A 12,528-nucleotide genomic window follows, 5' to 3' on the forward strand; every position below is an offset into this window, starting at 1 on the left:
CCCTGATTAGGATTAAGTGTTATTTAAATTATTTTAGTGATGATTATTTTAGTGATGATGAGTGATGATTATAAATGATTATGGAATTGCTATGGCTACTCCAGAAATGTGTAAAATCTGTCATGTTTTCCCATGTCCAGTTTACCCTTCATTTCTTTCAACTATTAATATATGGCTGCTGGAGCTTGGTTACTTATCTGCCCCAGATTGTAAATGAGTGTAAATGAATTAGTGTAAGTTTTGATACGCTAGACTGACACTCTTTTCAGAGTGTATTCCTGCCCTGCACCCAATGTTTTAAAATAGTTTTTAAATTTACTGCAAATATCATGAAAAATGTGGTGATAGAGGATCAATTAATTGTAGACTCTCAAATGATTTGTATAGTGTAGTAAGATGTGTGGAAACGTAGAACATATTCTTAAACAAGAAGTTGTTTCTGTTGGGTAATTTCTGTTGTTTTACTACTTCTCTTTTTTAATGCCACACTCAAAACATAAGCTTGCATGATAGCAAATGTTGCAATGTCAAAAGATTTTATCAGCATAGGTTAGATTCTGTCTTATTAGCATGAGAGCAGACTTGTGCAACATACCCTAAAGTACAAAAGAAAAAACTTTCAATGTTTTGGCTGACCACGATTTTGTAAAATAAACACATTTAGAATTTGATGCCTGTAAAACACAAAAAGCTGGTACAAAGGCAAACAAAAGTGAAAAGTTCATAGAATATGAAGGGTGGCACGTTGGGTCAGTGGCTAGCACTGTTGCCTCACAGCAAGAAGGTCCTGGGTTTGATCCCCAGGTGGGGTGGTCCAGGTCCTTTCTGTGTGGAGTGCATGTTCTCCCCGTGTCTGCGTGGGTTTCCTCTGGGAGCTCTGGTTTCCTCTCACAGTCCAAAGACATGCAGGTAAGGTAAATTGGAGATACAAAATTGGCATTAAACTTGTGAACTGATAAATCTTGTGTAACAAGTAACAACCTGTCCTGTCATTAATGTAACCAAAGTGTTAAAACATGACATTAAAATCCTAATAAATGAAATGAAATTAAAGACATTCCACAATAAGCAGGGAAATTGATAACTGGCAAGATTATTATATTTGCTTGCTAAGACTGAGCCTTTGGTTGCTCCCCCTTCTATTCTTATGCCAGTTTGTGCCAAACTTTGTGAGAAAATTGTCAGTAAGTTTAAAAAGAACGTTTCTTAATGCCGCATTGCAAATAATGTAGGTCTTTCAACATTTACCACAAATAAAATTGTGAAAAGGTTTAGAGACTCTGGAGAAATCTTACTCTGTGAAGGCCGGAAACCACTGTTGGATGTGTTGATGTTTGCATGGACTCAATATTACTTAGAAAACTGTTGTCACTAAACACAGTCCTCTGCTGTAACAAGAAATGCAACTTCTGTTATGCAAAGAGGAAGTCAGACATCAATTTTATGCGAAAATGCCATCAAGTTTTGTCATCTGAGATAGACTGAAAGACAATGGAAACATGTGCTCTGGTCAAATGTATTTAAGATTTTACTGAAATTTACCTGAGGAGTGTAGAGCACTTGTGATGGGAAAGGTAGTTGAGTTGTGAAAGCACAATTTAAAAATTAAATTGTTAACAGAGGTAGCTAAAAACCCGATCACTGGTCATAACTAGAGATGGGACGATCGGGGTTTTTGGCACCGATTCCGATCTGCGATCTTCTTTCAGGGACATCTGCCGATAGCCGATTGCGATCGGGGGGGGTGGGGGTGTGTGGGGGGGTGTTAGCAGTAAATAAAATAAATAAACTTAAAAAGAGCCTCACAGTGAAGATAAACCGGAGCAGTGCGCGCGCGCGTGTGTGTGTGTGTGTGCGCGCCTTTAGAAGAGACGCTTTGTTCACTGTATCGCTATAAGTGATAACTGAGCTGTTAACTTAACGTGATCTTTATAGATCACAAGATCGGATCGGCTACTTTTAGGAAATATCGCCGATCGCCGATAGCATATTTTGATTCATAGCCGATCGATCGTCCCATCTCTAGTCATAACTGCATTACTTATTAAGTTAAAAAATTGTGTTTTATTAGTATAGTTATACAATGCATGCATATTGTTTGTACCTAATAGCAGACTAACAATACAGTGGTACCTTGAAACTCTACGTCATTTGGTTCTGGGACTGGCATGGGATGTATGGGAAACCCGTTAATGCGTTTCATAGTCCCGTGGAACTGCATATATTTAGTCTAATGTAGTCAAGTCAAGTCAACTTTATTTATATAGCGCTTTTAACAATAGACATTGTCTCAATGTAAAATAATATGTAAAATAATAGGTTTGTTTTTGACACTTATACAGTGAAAGTAACAAAAATATAATATAAAAACACTGAAATAAAAAGCTGATTCTTACAATTTCTCAGAACCCCGAGCTGTAACACAAGTTTAAAAGTGAAACAGATAGATAGATAGAGATAAATAGATACTTTATTTATCCTGAAGGAAAGTATTGAATTTGAAAACAGGAAAATCCAGATAAGCACAGATACATGTGGACGCATTCACAGTGAATCTGACGGTTATTCCACACAAATGCAGTTTCGTCTCATATGCACACTTCAATGATGTATTACCGCACCGGTCAAGCCAAGCTCTGAACAAAGTGACTGTTCATTGTTAATTTGAAATTAAATAAATATTTTTTAAAAACAAACTGAACATGTTTGAGTTTAAGGAAAACATTGAGTTTAAGGGTACAGATTTCTCGATGAAGGGCATTGAGTCTTAAAGACTTTAAGTTTAGGGGACTGTACATTGTTAAAAAGGCCTCAGTTTAAAAATGAGATGATGTGCAGAATTAAGTCATGTACTGTCAGTGTTTTTAGAGATTTAATTTTTTTGGGGGGTGCAAAAATAAATAAATGACAATATTTCATTTCTCCTTTACATACATGACAGTCATGCTGTCCTAGGGGGATATTTTTTAAAAACTGAAACAGCTTGTCTGGGTGGTGGCCCATTGAGTTTTTTTTAAGGTTTCTCAGGACCACATTGACCCTGGTCAGAATAAAATGAAGGTGAAAAAAATCTTGCTGTTTAAACACACCCTAAATAGAAACATGCATGTTAGGGTTTTGGTTTATTTTCTGTTCTGCCTGAGCACAACATGCATGTTAGTTTTGTCTGGAAAACTTAACCAGGGCTGTAATTTGACCCAAGTGCCATGTGCTTGTGAATGTGTGTGACACAGGAGTGAGACCTGCCCCCATGTCTTTGTCGTGTGAAGCAGGAAGAAGTTAAATAATTTACTGGCTTCATTTAATTAGGCTCTTTGTGTAGTGCTTAGGTGCTCAGTCTACAGCCATGGTGAACAGTGTTTGTTTAGCTTTGCTCTTATTTGATTATCTCTAAAGATGACTGATCTTTATGAGTGTTCTGTATTTTACTGTAATATGCACTGTAATATTATTTGGTCGGTCTTCTTTGAGGTGCAGCTGGGTGTGGGTGTTGGAATAAGTTGATGAGGGTGATGCTCCTGCTGGCAGAGGGCGAGCGTTAAAGGGGATCGCCCATCTTTCATCATTACCACCCACTCAACTCTATTCATTTGTTTGTTTTGCCAGGTCTCCTTCCTAGCATTGTCTTCAATTTTTTTTGTCTTTTTACCTTGCATGCCCCTTCCCCCGTGAGCTTCCTTCCTGTGTATTTCTCTCTTTTTTTAATATTTACTACCATTATTTTCTCCATTATTAGAAGCCCAAAGTCTTGGTTGGCATTTCTACAGAGCATTTGACCCTGGATGTTGCTGTAGCTAATGACATTAGACATAAAGACCTGACATTTGTCTATTGCTAATCTGTTACAAACCGAGGCTTGCATTACAGTGATCAATTGCAGACTGTTCTTTAGCATGTTTCTGCTAAGCAACCTCCAGGATTCTTCTGCTTAAATGTGGCAGGCTAAGCTGTGAGCGCTATCCATTTCTTCCTCTTTGGCAAGGGTTGCTATGGCAACAAATGGTACCCCCTTTTCGAAGTACAGCTTGTCGATGCTGGGTGTTAATAAAAGTCCTCACCTTGCCGAAGTATATTTTCACACATCCCTCCCTTTAACCCATATGAATATACTTAAATGCATGTTTAAGATGTTAAAAAAAGAATTTTCAGCTTTATTGAAAAAGTGGAGTTTTTTTCTCAGTGTCAGTGCTGTCAGTGTGCTCCGGATGCTTATTGCAATAAAGGTGCGGTAAACCAGGATCCTCTTTTCCAGTCAGTTTATTATTGCTGTGCTTTCATCCTACCAAATGCATTATTTCCTTTTTATGCTCCTTCTTATCAATTCCAGGAAAGTATTGACAGTATCTGAAATGCAAATAAGAACAGGAAACACTCATCTGTAAATTCACTTTCCTCTTTGTTTACACAAAAATGTTAATTTTAAGTAACTTTTCTTTTTCATTTCCCCCCAATTTTCCTCCCAATCTAGTTGTATTGAAAAGTTCGATTGCATTACGCCTCCTCTCTACTGATGTTAATCTCCACCCTGACTGAGAAGAGCTGTGACGTACACACGCCCCCTTTGATGCGTCCAGTAGTCGACTGCATCTTTTCACCTCGCAGGGGTTCATATGTGGATCAGCTTTGTGTGCGGAGAGACACACCCTGATCACATTATCCCCTGTCTCTGTGCAGGTGCCATCAGTCAGTCAGCAGAGGTCGTAATTGCATCAGTTATGAAGAATTACCCCCTCTGCCGGATAGCAGAGCTGAGCTTCGAACCGACGAGTTTGAAATGTCAGCTCTGGTGAGCTAGCGTGTTTTACCGCTGCGCTACCAGAGTGCCCATTTAAGTAACTTTAATGTTTTTTTAAGACTCAGTAGTGTCTAATAGTGTCCCTGTTTATGATTTAGCTCATAATATTTTTGTTGTTAACAATTGAAACAATTAATTAGAGTTGTGGGAGGTACACAGTGTGTGTGTGTGTGTGTGTGTGTGTTTGTGTCTGTCTGTCTGCCCTGTAATGGCCTGGCGACCTGTCCAGGGTGTTTCCTGTCTTTTAATAATAATAATAATAATACATTTTATTTATATAGCGCTTTTCAAGATACTCAAAGACGCTTTACATAAGACAAATAATCAAAACAAATACGTACATACACCATACAAATCATAGTACAAAATCAAAATAGTACATCAACATCAAGAATAATTAAGATAAAAACAAAGAGAGCAGCATAAGACAGTTTTGCCTTATGAAACGGACCCACTGCGACCCTGACCAAAATACAGGGTGGATAAACAGACAATGAATTAATGAATAAGGTTTCCTTGTTAAACTTAGAACTACAGCATGCTTAGAGACAGAGTACATAATTCAGCATAACAGCAGAGTTGTAAACGTTTACTGCAGGTGTCAAATTTATGCTGAGTCAGATTTCTGCACATCATCTCAATTTCAGAGCTTCTGCAGCTTTGCTCCCAATGTAATAATAATGAACTAATAATAATGTATGTATGTACCCTATGAATGTTTATGATTAACTGATGACTGACAAATGAGTAATTATCAATCCCTGTTACAACATTCAAATTTGTAAGACATTCCCCCAGTAACATTACTGTATACAGTAAGAACCACTTGAATAGCTGGTTTTGATATTGCCTCCCTGTTCTCATTAGCTTTAGTCTTTATGAAATCTCCAGCTGACGATTTTGCTTCTATTCTTACCTTAGCACACCTGATATTAATTTAGCTATTAACACAACACATATTCTGTGAAGTGGTTAACATGCAGATTTAAACCTGAATAACCTTTGTTATAAAGATTCTAAAGATATGGTATTGAAAATTGTAAGTTTATTATTTCATAAAGAATTTTGCTTATGAGGTGAAAAACAAGCAAAGCCAGTTTCTCAGTATGTTTCTGTAAATTCTGTTAATTGTTTTTTTATCAATTCATTGTGTAATTAATGTTTTAGATCTAAAACTAATGGATTGGATAGCTTTGAGGTAAAAGCTTGATGGATTGACCTTTAATTAGTCTAGCTATCAAGCTCTTTCTCTCAGTGTGGGGGTGTATAAGTGCTAATGAGAGTCCTGTTGGTGCCACCGTCACATGCTGGCAGTACTGTTGCTTAGAGCTTGTGGATCTCACTTTAACTGTAAAAAAACAATAATGATGACATACAAATGCGTATGCCAGTGTTAATGTATGAGCGACCTGATTGCGTACAAACACACACCTCTCAAACCATCTTTTAAAGTGACCCATGAACACTCAAAACGTGTCGTTTTTAAGCTTGCATGTTGCAGCTTGACCAGTCAATACAGTACTGGTGAAGGTTTCCAAAGTGTTAATTAATGTTTGCCACTTAGGACCGACCATGTTTATCTGTTATTTTTGAGCACTTTGTGTTTATGAGCTGTTTGTGAGCTTTTGCGGCATACAGCTTTACAGCCGGGCAGTCATTGCTTTTAGACATTACTATCTCATGATAAATGCATGCACAGTTGATGACTAAACCACACTGAAAGTCTGCACTGAGAGTCACCAAGATCTTTTTTATAACCTATTCTGCTTCCATTGTTTGGTTGATTTTATGCTCTGTTAGCAATGAGTTTAACTGAATATTCACTGGTTAAAGGAGATGACAATGATGTACATAAATATGCAGTGATGAAAAATAAAAATGAGATAAATGTACATATAGTAAGTAGTAGACAGAGATAATGCAGCATTGAGACAAATGGGGACATTAAACATGGCAAGCTCGAACCACTAAACCACATCTTAGACAACAATTGCATTCATGTGCTGCATTCCGATCAGGCAAGCGAGCCAGGCATCTTCATCAGTGCTATCATCATCTCTAAGGGAATTTCTAACAGGCCTGGTGACTCTCATCACTCTATTCAAAAAGCACTTTGACACGTCCACCCAGACATGCAACCACCAGACTGTGTGTGTATGTGTGTGTGGGTGTAAGCTGACAGGCAGTTCTTTACACTTAACCATGATCGTTCACAGTCAAGTTTTTTATCACACAGGGGTGGGTGATATGGCAAAAATACTGATATTTGAAATCATTGTTAGCAAACCCAAGAATTGTAGTACATAGTTAAGGCCCTACCTAATTTACAGTCGTGAAAACTGTGTCACGGACCATGAAATGTGCTGTTTCTCGTAAAATGAGCTGTTTCTCGTGAAATGAGCAGTTTCCCTGAAATATAACATTTTCATTCATGTAGCGTATGAAATATGGGGAGCAATATGCAGTATGAGGAGGTCCTAGCAATCATACAGCAATTACATTAGTGTAACAGACTTTTCTGTGGTGTAGTGTCCTGACAATGTTTGATGTATGTGTTTATGTACTAAGTGCACTTTGTCTCCTTGGGGATTCAATAGTCAAAGGAAAAGTGTGCTTCTCTATACACGTGATCATCTCCCTGTTGATGTTTGTTTGGGTACAGTTTCTTTCTTTCTTTATAAACTCAGCAAACTCTAAAGACGGTTACATAAAAAAATCGTTTAGAGTAAATATTCAAGATGTCGAAGTCTAAAGCAGCTAAAATACTACTCAGGTAACTGAGTTTAGAAAACTGCCAACCAATTCTGTGGACGCGGGGGGGTGGTCAAAACACGGGCGCGAATTTTTGGTCTTTGAGAAGGAGCTGTTAAGGTAGGCTGACTGTGTATTGTACCCTCCAGTGATTCTATAATACAATGTATGAGTGTTATTTAATGAGTGCTGTGAAATGTGGCACTTTTCTTTAAAAATCCGTGAAATCGTGAATTTAGTAGGGCTTTATACATAGTAATTGTTTGGCTTTTGATGGCTCAACAGAATAGGCTGGAGTGTTCAGGTGTTGCAGCAGTCTAACATGATTAAACATGTGTCTGAGGGGGCGTGTAGTGGTCCGGTTCTCCCTGATCGGAACAGGGGTTTTGCAAGCAGCAGCAGATTCATAATCAAAAACTGGCAATGGCTATATTTGGAGATAAAGGAGGAAAAATCCAGAAAAGAAAGGGAAAAAAAAGCATTTGCTTGCTGTTTGATCCATAATGTTGCCTGTTGCATACTAGGTGAAGTTTAAGAGAGTATAATTGCAGCATTGGCGATTTCTCTAAGACTGCAAGGGAAGCTCAGCTTCCCCTAAAATGGCAAAAATTAAATGGTCAATATGTACAGTTGTGTTAACATTTCATTGACTACAAATGCGTTAGAACACGTTCATCTCGAGGACGAGTTCGTTCAGAATCAGCTACTTATCACAAATCGACTGACTCGAACTTTTCATACATTCCCGTAGCGTCAATGCATTTGCCCGTAGAAACTGAGCATCTATTCACTTCAATGGGACTGCATGGAAAAGTTTTTTTCATTGCTTCGAAACTCGCCGGTCATTGGATAAATGCCACGATTGAGCGCCTCTGGGGGTGAATGGAGCTGTGGGCGGGTCTGGACGCTGAGCTTCTGCAAGATGATTGGAGGATCAGTCGAAAGGCTGAATCCCGTTTTGATTGACAGCTATTTTGATCTCTACACCATCACTTAATCACTGGGAGCTTCAGTCCCATCGCGGATTTTGCGAGTGAAGTCGAAAGACGAACTGCAACCCATTTCAGGCCATTTTCTTGAAAAGGAACGGAGGGCAGAATTTATGTATAAATAAATTGACAAATTTTATGATGTAAGCCGACAATGAGCTTCCCCTCTTTGAAAGACCAGCAGCCGCCACTGAATTGCAGATATTACGATCCACCTTCCAAAAACATGCCAGAAGGTGTATTTACTGCTCTGAATTACTCAAAGGCACAAAGTCAGTGTGATGCCATGTGATGGTTTAATGTCCTGTCCATGTTATAGTCTTGCCCTTCTCCTAGTGTTCCACATACACCGATCAGGCATAACATTATGACCACCTTTCTAATTTTGTGTTGGTCCCTCTTTTGCTGCAAAAACAGCCCTGCAACTGTGATGCACTGTGTATTCTGACACATTTCTATCAGAACTAGCATTAACTTCTTCAGCAATTTGAGCTACAGTAGCTCGTCTGTTGGATCGGACCACATGGGCCAGCCTTCGCTCCCCACGTGCATCAATGAGCCTTGGCTGCCCATGACCCTGTCGCCGGTTTTCCACTGTTCCTTCCTTGGACCACTTTTGATAGATACTGACCACTGTAGACCGGGAACACCCCACAAGAACAGCAGTTTTGAAGATGCCCTGACCCATTTTTCCTGCTTCTAACACATCAACTTTGAGGATAAAATGTTCACTTGCTGCCTAATATATCCCACCCACTAACAGGTGCCGTGATGAAGAGATAATCAGTGTTATTCATTTCACCTGTCAGTGGTCATAATGTTATGCCTTGTCGGTGTACATTGTGACCCTGATTAGGGTAAACCAGTTACTGATTATAAATGCAAAGCAGAAAATAAATATTTGTTTAAGAACAGAAAGGGGAAGGAGTAATATTCATCTCACTTATTTTATTATACAAATCAGTGGCTTGTCTTTGCAGATAACAATGTCAGTGGTTTAAAAGTAGTGGGTGACAGTATGATATCTGCAGTATTTTGTAATAGCTTGTTAGGAATGTTGCTGTGATGTTTGAATATTATAAAATGGTATTTATTTTCCCATGTTACACAATATGTAGCGTTATTTATTTTCTTAAATTTAAAGTTAGAATATGAATTGTGGATTAATAAAGATGATAAGCACAGCATTTCAGGGTTTGAAAGAAGTTACAAAATATATTAACATATTTGTTTTAAAGACATTTTCATGCATTTTTAACTATGCTTTTCAGCTTTCTTAAGTCATCCAGTCATCCTTCTTTGTCTGTGTAACATCCCAAATTCATTATAAACCATGTGGCTGTGATCACTAGTTTAATGAGTGTAATAAACAGGCTCAGTTTAATGTCAGTTGCTCTTCCACTCTTATATACAGGTACACTCAGCAAGCTGCTCGCCTACCTCTGTATGCACATGTATACGTCACTAGCAATAGCAAATAATATTTATGAGGTTATCATTCAAAACTTGACTTAAATGCAACTTCAATTAAACTGTATCTAAACTTTAGTTCTAAAACCATAAGCTCCAGCTCTCTCTCACAATCTCTTACTTTCACACTATCTCTTACTTTCTCACACAGACACACACAGAAGCACACAGGATGTCAATAAATCCTGATGAATCAACAAACCAAAAAGATCATAGAAAGTGATAAATACATTGGCATGCTTAGAACTAATCAACCCAATGACCTCTGAAAGATTTATTCTGTTTACCTGTAAGAACACACACACTTTTACAGAAAGTAAATTCTGCCTATCAAAGCAAAACCACAATGTTTGTTGGCATATATTTTATACAGTGTTTAATTATAGATTGAATAATCAGTATAACAATTTGACTGAATGTTAATTTCCTATTTGGCACTGCTAAAACGAAGCAAGCACAACTGTGAAAGTGACCATGTCAGTTATTTTAAACACATTGTATTGACTCTTATCCTTTCTATGAAAGCAATGTTCAGCAGACACTCGGGTAGATTTGATCTACACATTAGAACCCTAAAAAATGTACAGCATTGTCTATCTATTATAAACATCACACTTCAGGTTTTAGCAGTGCATTGAGACAGTGGGAAATATGCCATCAGAATTAAGTGAATATGCAATAAGTTCAAACAGTTTTTCTCAGCAAAGAGGGACCTTCTCTAAGTCATATCATGGCTAATCTGCAGGTTTCTAATATAGCAGTGCATGGCACTTTTAGGTTGTGTTTACACTTGTAGTTCAGTTCCCTTGGTCCAGACCAAACAAGGAAATGATAGATTGTAACGTTTTAGTCTTGGTTTGCTTAGTGTTAACACTCACAAATGTACAAAATAACCAAAATAAGTAAAAAAAAAAGGGATGTATGACACATGTGATATTGCTACACACTTTTTTATACCCACTTTCCTTCAACTGATCACTGAATAGTTTAAAGCATTCACACTTACTCTAACACAGCAATCACACCGGGGTTCGTTGTAATCAAACCAAAGCTGACAAGTATAAAAACACCCTTAAACACCTTGCCAACACCTCCTGCTGAAAGTGGTTTGGATACAAATGATCAGCAAAGAGGGACTTTCTCAGAGTCATATCGCAGTGCATGGCACTTTTAGATTGTGTTTATACTTGTAGTTCAGTTCCCTTGGTCCGGACTAAACAAGAAATTGATAGATTGTTACATTTTAGTCTCAGTTTGCTTAGTGTTCACACTCACAAATTTACAACTTAACCAAAATAACTAAAAGTGACGTATGGCACATGTATGACATTGTTACACACTTCTTTATATATAAAAAGTGACGTATGACACGTGTGACATTGCTACACACTTTTTTATATATAAAAAGTGACGTATGACACATGTATGGCATTGCTACACACTTTTTTATATATAAAAAGTGACGTATGACACATGTATGACATTGCTACACACTTTTTTATATATAAAAAGTGACGTATGACACATGTATGGCATTGCTACACACTTTTTTATATATAAAAAGTGACGTATGACACATGTATGACATTGCTACACACTTTTATACCCACTTTCTTTCAACTGATCACTGAATAGTTTAAAGCGTTCACACTTACACCTCCTGCTGAAAGTGGTTTGGATACAAATGATCCAAAGCCACCACACCATTAAAAGACTAATACATGAAGCTTTTTCACTGAGTGACAGAGCAGTAACTTCTGAATAGATACAGAATGTGCTGAATAAAGAGCGAGTGATTCCAGCCAAACAAGAGTTACAAACACTTCAGAGAAGATGACTGGAGAAAAGTTCGTTTTTATGATGAATCCAAGTTTGACATTGGTGGCAGTAACAGAAAGACTGTAAACAAGGGAGTGATTGATACCACAGTGTTTTAAAACAACAGTAGAGCATGGAGGTTGGAATAATTAAGTCTTATCCCCACACTCATCTTGCCTAAACCCCATCAATTAATTGTAGGGCCACCTAAAGAGTCAGAACACAATCCAGTAACATTAACAGTAAATTTTGTTATAGCAGTAAGTAAGAAGACTCTATAAATGGCTAAGTCTTGGAATGGGGTAGCCAACAAGCAAATAGTTAGGTGTCCACATACATGTGGCCATATAGTAAAGCCAAATTATATAGTCTTGGTTTCTTTAAAAAATGTAGTGTTACTAATAGACAGGCGATTAAAACAAAACAAGCATTCATTTATTGTTTGTTTTACTACTATTTTATCCTATTCAGTTGTGGTGGGTAGGCTTCACTGGGCAAAAGAAATATGGTAGGTTGCCAGTCCATCACAGGCCAAACAAACACACACACACACTCACACTTACACACTTAGGTTAGCCTAACTGCATGTCTTTGACTGTAGGAAGAAACCGGAGGAAACTCATGCAGACACGGGGTGAACATGCATACTCCACACAGAAAAGACCCAGACTGCTTTACCAGGGAATCGAACCCAGAACCCTCTAG

The 12,528-nt window shown here is 37.9% G+C and overlaps 1 protein-coding gene across 1 annotated transcript in view; it reads left to right on the plus strand.

Annotated features, from left to right (window-relative positions):
• prkcea (protein kinase C, epsilon a) overlaps window positions 1-12,528 on the plus strand; it is a 90,170-nt gene that overhangs the window by 3,575 nt on the left and 74,067 nt on the right. The gene's annotated exons all lie outside the window — the stretch shown is intronic.

Source organism: Trichomycterus rosablanca, chromosome 10, assembly GCF_030014385.1.
Source record: "Trichomycterus rosablanca isolate fTriRos1 chromosome 10, fTriRos1.hap1, whole genome shotgun sequence".
Classification (NCBI taxonomy): domain Eukaryota; kingdom Metazoa; phylum Chordata; class Actinopteri; order Siluriformes; family Trichomycteridae; genus Trichomycterus; species Trichomycterus rosablanca.